Raw genomic sequence first — 13,967 nt, 5'->3', positions numbered from 1 at the left:
AATTTCTATCTTCAAATCAAAGTGTCAAAGTGAAAGTTTTCACTTTGCTACATACTATGAAATAAAATGATACTTGGAATATTTTTTTCAGCAAATATCTTCTTTTAATTTAATTCCACTATTCTCTTTTTAAAAATAGTCTGAGTAAGCGACTAAATGAATTAACAAACAAAATAAGTAATGAATATATTCTTGAATTAATTAAATCTAATGATTGAATAAGATAATGCATTATGATTTATTTATTGAAGGAATTAACCAATGGATGTGTAAGAATGAATGAATTAGACAATTAATGTGTAGGAATGAATGGAAAAACCATTGAATATGCAAATGAAAAAACAAATAAATGAATAAATAAATGACACAAACTATTTCACTTTGCCCTATTCAATTTACCTAGCTTGCCCTTGCCAAGTGGAACTGCAAAATTAAAATTAAAGCATGCCCACAACATTAAATAAATAAGTACTGTCTCTAATACACAATAAAAAAAATCCGAAACGTTACTGATTATTCTCGTGGAAAGTTGCGGGATTTCACGGGTTTTTACCAATTACCCCGTAAAAGCAAGTACCTTTGCAAAAAAGTTTCATGAATTGCTTCAAGTTGCACGAATGCAGACTTGTTACTGGTGTGAAAAATGTTTTTAGCTAATTTTAACTGAGTATATTTATGACGTGTATCGTCTTTAGTTTGGCTGCAGCTCGTCCAGCGCGAAAAAGTCACTGGATCACTTCGGATTTGCAAGACAAGAACTGCAGGTAATAAGAGTTGCTCGGTTTGGCCATGGTTGCAGTCATGCTTCTGGAGCGTTCTAATCAATTGCATTAAACCTACCGAATTTCCCTTGAAGGTTCTAGACTGGCGTTAACCGTTGAGGTCTTTATATTCTTTAGAAAGATTCAAGGATAATTTCGAAAAGGTTACTGATATTTAGCAGAAAACGTTCCTGGTTTTTACGAGATATGTTACTAGCAGAAATTGGGCACATTAGCTGCTTATTATATTCCAGAAACGTTTTTGAATCGTTTTTATAGTGCATGGAAAAAAAAAAAAAGCCTAGTTAGTAGTTAAAATGTTGATAACAAGAAATTTCTCTTTTTGTTAAAACAAAAATTAGATTTGATACAATTAATACACAATATTACAACATCAACGTGGAATTTTGGAAATTTATTGTATTATCGTGTATTTCGTCACCTCAGAGCAACAATAAGATATCTGATCCCTGAAATAACACTAAGATATCTTACTGTTGCTCTGAGGCGACGATTTGTTCTTCAGGGGTAATTAAATGTCTTTTGATTGAACTTTTCAATTCTTTATTCAAATTAGAAAAGTCTTGTAAATCATTTGGTTTATTTCTTTCTCTTTCTTCTTTTGCTGCGTGTAGGAAGGTTAACTGTCAAATCCAAAAAAAAAAAAAAAAAAAGAAAAAAAGCACGAAAATGCAACATTAATAGGAAATACCTCATTCCGAACACATGCCTTTCGTGCTGTTATATAACTCATTTATGTCTGCAAGTTTATTACTAGAAATGAGATTTCGAGAGCGATGGGTTCATTTTCACTATATAGCTCCTTATGTTTTAATACAAAGTAATTGCTCACCGCTTCGTATTTAACAATCTTCAGATATTAAGAGTGGCACGATGGATTTTCGATCCAATTTGTACAATATTAACATCCGATGTTTAAACCTAGATTACTAGGAGTTCAGATTCAATGCAATGCGTCATATTAAATATTTAGCATATTTGAAATTGGGGGAAGATGTTATACAAAATAAATAAACCGAAGTTATACTACGATTTTGAAAATAAAAGTTTATGTGAAAAATGTATTTATGCTACAGAGAAACACTTAATAATGTGTAAGGCTACCAGTATTAATGCGTCTAACGTTACCCGCATTTTGAAGTGTGTAGCATTATTGGTTTAAAAACTCAAATTATTGGTGGAACCTTGCACTTTGGTTTCAAAAGAATTCAAAGCACATATGAGGCAGTGAGAAACAAAGGGATGTAAGTGGCCCAATAAAAAAAATCTAGATAACCAGTAGGTGAACCTCTCCTCTGTCTCGGAGCAAGAGATAGCATATACTAGTAGCCCTGACACTGTAAAAACGATTCAGAAACGTTCCTGGAAAATAATAGGCAGCTGATGTGCCCAATTTCTGCAAGTAGCATATCTCGCCAAAACCAGGAACGTTTTCCGATAAAATTCAGTAACCTGCCTGAAAAATCCAGAAATCTTCCCATTTGAAGCCAGTCGTGTCTCCGGAACTTCAGAGTAATCTTAGGTAGTGGTAATCTAACAGCTTGGCACCTTCCTTATGAATCAAGGCAGTTGTAAAAGCGATATTGCAAACATGGCCAAACCGAATCAGAATTGCAAGTATTAAGCATCTCGCTTGATTGTAATTTTTGCAAAGCTACGTAGTCCAAACTTAATTGCTCCCTTTGGGAGTTTAATCAGCATAGACGAGACGTGATCAAACGGAAGCCGATACTCTCAGTTAATCTTTAAACTAGGAGCTAAAAATATTTTTCACAACAGAGAGAAGTCTGAATTTGGACAACTTGTAGCAATTCAGGAAACTTTTTTGACAATGATACTTGATATTTCCAGGAACTGGATAAAAACCATTGAAATCCCGAAACGTTACACGGAAACACTCAGGAACGTTTCGGAATTTTTTTACAGTGTATGTGCTGCTACACAGAATGATTTAGAAACACTTTTCAGTGAAAGCGGACGTAAGAGCTAATCTTTAAACGCGTTTTACTGAAAACTTGAAAATTTCCACTTGCATCCTTTTGCTTCTCACTGCCTCATATTAAACATCAGAATCGGCGGAGAGCAGGTAAACTCTTGTTAGCGGAAAGTAAACCGACCTTAGTAGCCGAGGGTTGAAAGCTCTTGCTGTGTGAGTTTGTGAGATTCGCATTTTGGATTCGGACCTGACTCAGGTTATTTCCTCTCTTAGTGCAATAAAATGTCTTGTTTGCATATTAAAATAAATAAATATTGTATGTTAAAATATATTTTATCTTGGCTGTTAAAAAGCATAGACTTGATGAATCGTTGAAAAAAGTCAGATGAAAGCTTAAGTTTTGGTAATGTGTAACCTTTCACGCAACTTCTCTGTAAGCATGCAGAAAATTCTGGTGTAACCTTCCGCAAAAATGTGTGAGATGTTACGCTATAGTTACATTACCATGGTGTAACCTTCCACAAGCAATGTGTAACTTTACACCAGTCATATCAGTTAAGTTTCTTCAGAGTAGTGGAGGCAGCCCAAGCTGCCACCGATTTTATGGAGTAAGGTTGCATAAAATGTTTTACAGTGTATGTCACTGAGAAAGTACGCAATTGGAGAATTGCAACTCTCGCCGGTGATTTACCGGAAAAATCTTTGCTATGTGAATGTTGACATTTAGCAGTGAATGTCAACATTTACTAGGCTTCAGTCTTCTACTGTAACATACTCTCTTTGCCATACAACTTTGCACGGTACGAAAATGTAATTTTACATACTTAAAGACAACATCGCATAACACAGTGATTACAAATTGAAAACAAAGTGTTCATTTATTACAGGAAAAAACACAAACGAATGAAGGTTTATGTACCTGGGGGGGGGGGGGAGAGCGCTGCAGGTGTGAATGCACAAGGCAATACATGTAAGCATTGAAGCATAAAAGTATCGTACTATGTCCTGACTCATTTCGCTCCTCGGTTTCCGTAATTGTTCTCTTAATTCGATTAACCTCGTAGGCTGTCCAACATACCGTCGAAACTTACTCCAATTATGCTCGATTCGAGGCAAATCAGGGGATTGTACACGTCAGAGAAAGTAATAATGTGGTGAAGGATGTTCTTGGACACCCTTGCTGTGTGTTTCAAAGCACTGTCCGATTGAAAAGGTTCCTGAGAGCCATGTCCAGTCATCACATATCACTGAAGCAGGTTACGAACATAACACCTAGCTGTCATTGTGTTGTGGATCAATATTAGAGTTAACCATTTATTGTATATGATGGCACCTCACACTAGCTGCAGGTGCGGTGTATCACGAAAAACAAAGGCACTATTAGAGTGTTCGCCACAGAACCTCAAAATACTTTCACGATCACCATCATTGACCAAACTAAATCTGGATGTGTCGCTGAAGAGGATCTAGTTCTTCATCGATTGCAATCCACGACACTATTTAAGATTAAGTTGGCAGTATGAAAGCCCTAAAAATGCCTCTGTTGTTTAGCCGCACACCACACCTAAAGCAGGAGTGATGTTATGGGATGTCATCGCATACGATACACAGCCCTCCTTAATATTTATCCACAACAGCATGACAGCCAAGCGACTTTCTTGACAAGCTTCAGTCACATTTGTTAACACTCATGAAAGGGCTCCCATTGGATCTTTTTGAACAACAGTAAAAAAGTGTGACAGAACTTCCTCCACAGCCTTATTACCTTCTCTAAATATCTCCGTAGTCTCATAATATAAATTTTGTCATTGAACTATGGCAATATTCTCTTGTTATTTGAGAGCTCAACAAGCTGTGCTGATCCTACTAATGACATTTAAAACGAGCTGATGTGTGCATCACATGACTTCCTTTTACTCCAATTTAATGTCATTTCCCCATTATTCGCTATTTTAATGTGATTCAATATTTATTCTCTAAATATCACCAACAATGGCCAAATTGAAACCAAAAAAAAAAAAAAAACGCCAAATTTGTCGCCAAGTTGGCGACAAAACTTGGCGACCAAAAGACTGGCGATATATCGCCAAGTGTCCGACAAATTATAACGCCACTTGAGTTTACATCGAAATTAACAATGATTTCCCCCCAAAAAGGTGCAAAAGACCCCCTTAGGAACATCCGAAAGCAACCAAAAGGGGAGGTGCACAACTAGACCCCACTACGAGTCTATGTACCAAATTTCAACTTTCTAGGACATACCATTTTTGAGTTATGCGAGATACATACGCACATACGCACATACGCACATACGCACATACACACATACGCACATACATACAGACGTCACGAGAAAAGTCGTTGTAATTACCTCGGTGATGGTTAAAATGGATATTTCGCGTGTCTATACATTCTTAGGCACTTTTCCGCATGTGGTCGAATCGAAAAAAAAACTCAACATTCATTTGGGGGTGAGCAAAATGGAAATTAAGGGCGATTTTTGAGTGAAAATTTTTTCGCGAATACAATACTTCCTTTTTACTTCCTTTTACAAAAAAGGAAGTATTGTATTCGCGAAAAAATTTTCACTCAAAAATCGCCCTTAATTTCCATTTTGCTCACCCCCAAATGAATGTTGAGTTTTTTTTTCGATTCGACCACATGCGGAAAAGTGCCTAAGAATGTATAGACACGCGAAATATCTATTTTGACCATCACCGAGGTAATTACAACGACTTTTCTCGTGACGTCTGTATGTATGTGCGTATGTGTGTATGTGCGTATGTGCGTATGTGCGTATGTATCTCGCATAACTCAAAAATGGTATGTCCTAGAAAGTTGAAATTTGGTACATAGACTCGTAGTGGGGTCTAGTTGTGCACCTCCCCTTTTGGTTGCTTTCGGATGTTCCTAAGGGGGTCTTTTGCACCTTTTTGGGGGGAAATCATTGTTAATTTCGATGTAAACTCAAGTGGCGTTATAATTTGTCGGACACTTGGCGATATATCGCCAGTCTTTTGGTCGCCAAGTTTTGTCGCCAACTTGGCGACAAATTTGGCGGAGTTTTTTTTTTTTTTTGGTTTCAATTTGGCCATTGTTGGTGATATTTAGAGAATAAATATTGAATCACATTAAAATAGCGAATAATGGGGAAATGACATTAAATTGGAGTAAAAGGAAGTCATGTGATGCACACATCAGCTCGTTTGTAAAAGGAAGTAAAAAGGGTAGAAGTAACATTCGACAAGAAGAATAGTCAAAACAGTTTAAAACTAAAAGCGAATAATACAGAAAAACATGTAGTAAATAAAATTAGGACTGCCAGATTTCTGAAATGTTCAACTGGGACACCGGAATGTTCCCCTCCCCCAGCGTCGTGAGCAAAAGGGTACACACTCCTGGCTTGTTTTTAGAGTATTTTATAGGGCAGTTCATTCTCAACACTGTAAAAACGATTCAGAAACGTTTCTGGAAAATAATAGGCAGCTGATGTGCCCAATTTCAACCAACCTTGCAAAAACCAGGAACGTTTTCCGATAAAAGTCAGTAACCTTTCTGAAATATTGGAAAAATCTCTCCTGTTAAAGTCCGTCGTAAACTTCCTTGATTTACTAAGGAAGCATTGGAGCAACCATTCTCAAAGCTACACGAAAATTGCGAGCAAGAACCAAGCATATTCCTTGCCTCACAAGACTGCAGCTATCCAGTGACATATTTGCTCCCATTGGAAACTTAGTCAATCTGGACGGGCCGTGATCAAGGTAAAGCCTATACATTTAATAAACACACTCAGTCAATCTTTAAATTGGTAGCAAGAAAATATCTTTTACACGAGTGAGAAGTCTGCATTCGTGCATCTTTTAGCAATTCAGGAAACTTTTTTGCGAAAATACTTGATTTTACGGGGAAGTAGGTGAAAACCTCTGGATTCCCGAAAGGTTCCACGGAAATAACCAGTAACGTTTCGGAATTTTTTTACAGTGAATGCTTCAAACACTGTAAACACGATTCAGGAACGTTCCTGGGAAATAATGGGCAGCTGATGTGCCCAATTTCTGCCAGTAACATATCTTGCAAAATCCAGGAATGTTTTTCGTTGAAATTCAGTAACCATCCTGAAATTATCCTAGAAACTTCCTAAAATATTCAGAAATATTCCCGTTAAAAGCCAGTCGTGTCTCTGAAAAATTCGAGTAAACTTAAGAAGGTATAATATAATAAACTCGGCATCTTCCTGATTCATCAAGGAAGTTCCAAGAGCATCATTGCAAACTTAGCCAAAGCTTAGCAAGAATTGCTGGCAAGTAATGAAAATTTTACTCGCCTGCAATTTTTGCCAAGCAACGTAGTCCATACTTATTCGCTCCCTGTGGGAGCTTAGTTAGCATGGACGGGCAGTGCCTGAACTGAAGCCGATGCACTTTATAAATACGTTCAGTTTTTCTTTAAACTGGGAACTAAAAATATTTTTCACAACAGTAAAACGTCTGCATTCGTGCAACTTGTAGCAATTCAGGAAACTTTTTGACAATGATACTTTTTTTTCCCAGGAAGTGGATAAAAACCATTGAAATCACGAAACGTAACACGAAAATATCCAGTAACGTTTCGGAATTTTTTTACAGTGAATAAATGGTTACTATTTATGAACCTAAAACAAGGGTAACGATCTGATAAATTTAAAATTTTTTTCTTCTTGCATAGCATGTTAATATTTTTAAGTTATTTTAGCAAGAAAAAACGCTTTGGATAAAGAGTAAAAAAATTTGAACATTATTTAACATTAATTTTTTTATTGGCAAGGACTCTTTTTATAAAGTCTTTTTTCGGTTTTAATCTTGTCGTAAAAATCCTCACAAACTAATCTGATATTAATTTTTCAAGTCAATGTTACAAAAGACTAAGTAATTATCCCACATATTCCTTCCGAGTTAATTGTTTTTAGACTTGTTTTGTCATCAAATTTATCTTTTTCCGGGACCAGAAGTAAATCGGCCGGGACACCGGGATTTTGTCACCGGGGACTGTCCCGGTCAAACCAGAACGTCTGGCAAGTCTAGCTAAGATACCATTTATTGGTGAAATTTTATTGTCCAATTTTTTTTAGAAATAATATAGTTAAAATTTTTATCCGTACCTAGTAAGAAATCTTTCGCCAGAATAGAAATTCAAACTAATTACTTTTTAAAAAGAACACTAACTTATACTACAGGAATGCATACTTCAAACATTTTTTAAAGGATCAAAGAGCTTCCGAAATCCATACGCAGAAATGATTATTTTCATTTCGTCCGCTTTATTTTCTGCATCACAAGATTTTTTTCTTAATATTTATTCTTACGCTGAGAGAATTTTGAAGATGATTTATGTCCTTCGCTGTGTAGCGATGCGGACAAGAAAAAAAAATATGGATTGAAATGAATAATTTTTATCAACATGTTGCATCAAAGTACGAGAATATAAATCGCAGTAAATATTCTAAAATGAATGAGTACCTGAAGTATTTTTATTGAAGATATATATAAAGACCTTGTTTGAAAGGAATTTCGATTTTCTGTGTAAATAACTTTTTAGAAACTCGTCACCTTGAATATTTAAATATTCGATGGCCCGTTTTGAAAGACATATCAAAATTCTTTATTAGTTTTATTTAACTTTTATCGCGTTTTTTACGTAATGCACCTTGTAGAGAATTAACTTTAAAAATGCATTAGTAAAATATGTTTTAGTACCGAAATTTTTTTGCAACTAACAGCACATTACAGTAGTTATTACAGGGATCGAGGAATCAAGATGTTTCTAATGTATTGCACTGATGAAAGAACTTCATTAAAAAAAAGGAAAGAAAGAAAAGGAAACTACTGCTGATTTACACGTAATTATTTTTTAAGTTTTAAAGAAGAATCTGAAAGTTTTTCCCCCCACAACGTTAATACAATTCTGTGTTGAAAGGTTGTGTAAAGCAGAGATTCAGACAGCTGAACATAAACAAATACGTTTAATACGAAACATGGGGACACACATACAGCAAGACATAAAGAAAAGTAGTGAAGCCCGATAAACAAGACTGCGGCTGTTTAAATAGAATAGAGGGCAGATTTTCAGCATCCAATGATGTTTCTTAAATAGCAATAAGCTTTCTCCAAAGTCCGATGGTGGATTAAAGAAGAGATTTTGCGAACTCCGTGGAAAGCTGCAAATGTCTCTTCCAATAAGATATAAGCACAGTTCTTTCTTTTAAACCAATGGAGAAAGCGATTACATTCAACACCCGCCCTTAATCGCTTATTACTAAACAACACGATGACATAAGTTCATGCAATTTAAATTTAGGAAGAGCCTTAGTAAACATATCAGCAATTTGCTTATCAGTAGAAACATATTCAATATATATATTTTCAACATTTAAAATATTTCTACTAAACTTTAACTTAACATCAATATGTTTCAATCTACCGGAACTATTTTCATTAGTTATACATTTGATTGCAGACTGATTATCTTCATATATGACAATGTTATTTACAGTAAGAAATTCACATGCAATATTTTTATAATACACTAGATCTAATAATAACTTACCAACTGCAAGTACCTCAGCTTCAGTAGAAGAAACAGCTATTGAACTTTGTTTCTTCACGCTCCATAAAATTGGACACTTTTTATAAAAAATAACGTAACCTGAAACTGATTTGCGATCACGCGGATCTGATGCCCAATTTGAATCAACATACATAGATAAATCAACATTAGAGTCACAACACTTACTATACGCAATTTTATAATCCGATGTACCTTTTAAATAGCGTAAAATTCTTTTAAGTCCGTTCCAGGCCGATTCTGTTGGATTCTCCTGCAATTGACTGAGACAGTTCACAGCGAACAGTATATCGGGTCGTGTTGTCATCGCAAGATACAATAAAGAACCAACTAGTTCACGGTAAGGTCCTTTGAAGATAGTTCCTTCCTCAAAGTCAGCTGGAGTTGACTTTGCTTCTAAAGGTGTTGCACTCGGCTTGCACTCACTCATATTAAATCTCTTCAATAGTTTAAGAATATACTGCTTTTGATTTAGCACTAATTTAGTAGAAGTAAATTCCATACGAATTCCTAAAAACTAAGAAGCTGGTTAGAGTTTGGACATCTGAAATTCATTTTGAAGAAATTTAATCTCAATCATTATTTCCGAAACTTCTGATCCAGCGATAAGAATATCATCAACATATAAACAAATTATTATTTTTCTTCCATTCACAATTCTGATGAAAATACACGGTTCCGAGTTTAACTGCTTAAAATTAATTTTTAACATAAATTGCGAAAATCTGAAGAACCATTGTCTAGGAGCTTGTTTTAATCCGTATAAACTTTTATTTAATTTGCATACTCTGCCAGATGAATCGTTGAATCCTTGCGGTTGTTCCATAAAATCAATTTCTTGCAACTCACCATTCAGAAAAGCTGTTTTCACATCCATCACATAAGCCTTTAAATCCTCTTGAAGAATCGAAACAAGAACTAATCGTAAACATGGCATCCCAATGACTGGCGAATAAGTTTCTACGTATTCCTTCTGCTGGTCTCCCCTTGCGCAAAGTCTGGCTTTGAGAATTCCGTCTCTTTTCTTCCTAAACACCCACTTACACTTTATGGGGGTCGCGTTATCAGGGAGATCTACCAGTTCCCAAGTTTTGTTTATCTGGATGGAGCGCAATTCTTTCCCCATCGCGACTTTCCACTGGGCTTGTTGTTCTTCCGGTAGTTTCGAGATGTCATAAAAGGTCAACGTCTCTTCTGACGTGTACATTGCTTCATATCGTTCTGGTTTTTTACTTTTTCTTTCTGATCGTCGGGGTGCAGCTGCGGGCGTTTTGGTTTCGTTTTCTCCTAACTCTTTATTTACATTTCTGTCGTGTTTTTCCTCGTCTTTTTCTTCTCTTTTCGGGAGCTCGTCTGGTGAATTACTTCTATCTTGCACATATACTTTATTTTCATTGAAGCGAACATTACGTGACACAATAACTCTGTGCCTATCAGGATCCATTAATCGATATCCCATGCTAGAATATCCAATGAAGATCATTCGTTTAGATTTCGGATCTAATTTTTGTCTGCGAGTATCAGGAATTTTGGCATAAGCATCACAACCAAATAATTTAATTTGATTTAAATCCGGTTTCTGGGAATATTTTAGTTCAAAGGGTGACATTTCATTTATGCTTGAACTAGGGATTCTGTTATGAATATATGCTGCAACTTGAATAGCATATCCCCAACAGTTCTTAGGTAAATTTGCATCATATAAAAGTGCACGGGCTTTATCAAAAAGTGATCTGTTCATCCGCTCTGAAATTCCGTTCAATTCGTGTATATAAGGGGGGCAGGGATCGATCGTAACTCCAAGTTTATTTGCTATCTCTTTAAGTTCACCTGAAACATATTCCTGGGCATTATCACAACGAATTTTTCGAACGCTTTCATTCAATTTGAGAAACTTTTTGATTTCCACGGGAACATCACTTTTCTTTTTAAGAAGACGAACTTCACAAAAACAAGAATAATCATCAACTAATGTTAACACATACCTTTCACCCGCTTGAGTTGGTGGGCTGACCGGACCGCATAGGTCAGAATGGATTGTCATCATGGGAGCTTTTTCTCTTCTTCGGTTTCCTATTCCTATAGGGTTCGCGGACTGCTTCGCTAACACACAGTTTTCACATAATTTGTCACTTGTTGGTAATCCTAGTTTTCTCAGAACATGGTTTCCGGAGTGTCCTAACCTGCGATGCCACAGTTCACCTCCACCTTTTTCTGCAACAAAGGAGTTTGAAATGAAGGGAACAAAATCACTTGCATATTGACCTTTTGAATTCAGCTTGCACAAAACGAAGTTTGTACTTCCCTTTTCAATAATTGCTTCGTCATTTTTGAAGCTCAAAGTGTATCCATCTTTTTGTATCTGCTTTACTGAAATGAGGTTTCCATTTAGTTCTGGAACATATAACACATCTTTCAGTAGGATCTCCTGCACACCGTCACCTAATCCACCGCGAATAGTTCCTATTCCTTTTACTTCCAGTTTACTGGTTTTTGCAGCGCATGACACAGTTCCTGAGGATGGTTTTAACTCCTCAAACCATTCCCGATGTGCACACATATGAGCTGTAGATCCGCTATCCACTATAAATGATCGATGTTCTACTTCGCCAACAACGAAAGTCACTGCAACTGCTCCATCCTTTGATGATGTATTTTTTTCTGTCTGGACTGTGCAATTCCTCTTAAAATGTCCTTTTCTTCCGCACTGGTAGCAAACTATGTTACTTCTACAAAATTTCGCAATGTGCCCAGTTTTGCGACACTTGTTACACACTACCCGATGATTTGTAGAAAAGGCTGCACCATTCGATGACTCTGTTTTCCAAGATTTGGGCTCCGAGACTCGACGATCTCTCATCAGCGCTTCAGCATCCAGAAGACGACCGCAAACAAACTCTAAAGTCAAGTTCTCCGAAGGCTGATTTTCTATTGCAGATTCCCAGCTAAAAAAAATCTGCAGAAAATCTTTTAAAAAAATCTGCAGAAAATTTAAGCATATTTGGAACATGCTTTCTAAAGAAAATCTGCAGATTTTATCTGTAGATTTTTTGCAGAAAGCGTGTTCCAAATATGCTCAAATTTTCTGCAGATTTTTTCTGCGGATTTTTTTCTGCAGATTTTGTGAAGAAAGCATGTTTCAAATATACTTAAATATTCTGCAGAAAATCTGTAGATAAACTGCAAAAAATGTACCCAGCAAATTAAAAATAGTAGATAACAATTAATAACAAATGAAATTAATGCAATAAAAATCCGAAAACATTTTTATTTTAAGTTTCGACATTTCTTTAATAAAAATGAGTAAATTCACTGCAGAGTGGTGTTTCATGTTCGTTTAACAAAACATATAATTAAAACTTGAACTACGCATCCAAAATGAAATTTTAAATTTTATTGAATTGAAGCTTATGCAAATTGAAATAATTAAACCAAATTTGTCACAAAAATACATCGCTATGATTGTAAAATTAGTATAAAGTTTCAAGACGAAATAATAAATAGAACAATTTGTAAAAATTAAAAATTTCGAAAAATTCCTCCAAATCGACCACGTGGTGGAAAGTAATTAAGTTAATTAGGCTGGTTATTATTGAGACATCGTAACACATTTTTTTTTATTAATAGATATTGACAACGTAAATGTTCGCTCAAAATTTTAAGTCAATCGGTGAAAAAGAAAAAATTTCAAAAATTAAAAACCTCCGATTAGGCATAACATTTCAAACTAACCCTAATATACTATACACTTATTAAATAAAAGTTAATTTAATCAAATAATAATTGGTGAACTTAAAAGTGTCTTACCTTTTTGTGAACCGAGGCATGAATCCAATATGTTTTCATGGGTTTCCAATGATGGAACTTAAAATTTCCCTAATTATTTGTTTCCGTGACGGAGCAAAAAAACAATACGCGTTACCTGGTCGAGGGGTAATCTACTCTCGTAGCCTTGTGCTTGTGGCACCCAAATATTGCGGGACGGACCGAGGCCTCCGTGGACGGTAAGAGGCTTGGCGTTCGGTGCGTTTGTACTCGAACGGCGCGCCGTTCGAGAACATTATTTTAAGTCATATTTGTTCTTATTTAATTTCAATTTCCTGATTTTTCTCCAAGTGAGACAAATTTGACTCTGTTCTAATCCGTATCCATCTTGAAAATGACATTTTTGAAAGCCCTTTCAAACCATGTAATAACTTGCGTTATTCAATATCGTTTTGTTTTCAAAAAAAATGATGTATTGTAATTTCACTTTTATTTGATTTGAATCATGCACTTATATTAAAATTGATTTTCATGTCATATTATTTGTATAATACAATAAACAGACATTTTTTATTTGGTAAATGTTTCAAACGTGTTGAAATGCTTTTAAATTTCAATTTAAGTTATCAAAATATAAATCAAAGTTCTTGGGGGAAAAGTTTAAGTAATTTATTACTGATTTTAATAAGAGAAACAAAGAAATGTGCTTAATTTTCTAAAAACTGAAAAAAAATATAAAAAAATTTAAAGTGTGAAAAACTTTTATGCTGTAATAAAACTTTAAGAAATAATTTGAATTGAAATACAGATTTCTTTTTGGTGACCATAAAATATCTACAAACGTGCGAACTATTTAGAGAAAACTGTAAGAGAATTTTTTGTGT

Source organism: Uloborus diversus, chromosome 8, assembly GCF_026930045.1.
Source record: "Uloborus diversus isolate 005 chromosome 8, Udiv.v.3.1, whole genome shotgun sequence".
NCBI classification, from domain to species: domain Eukaryota; kingdom Metazoa; phylum Arthropoda; class Arachnida; order Araneae; family Uloboridae; genus Uloborus; species Uloborus diversus.
This window is presented reverse-complemented; position numbering follows the sequence as displayed.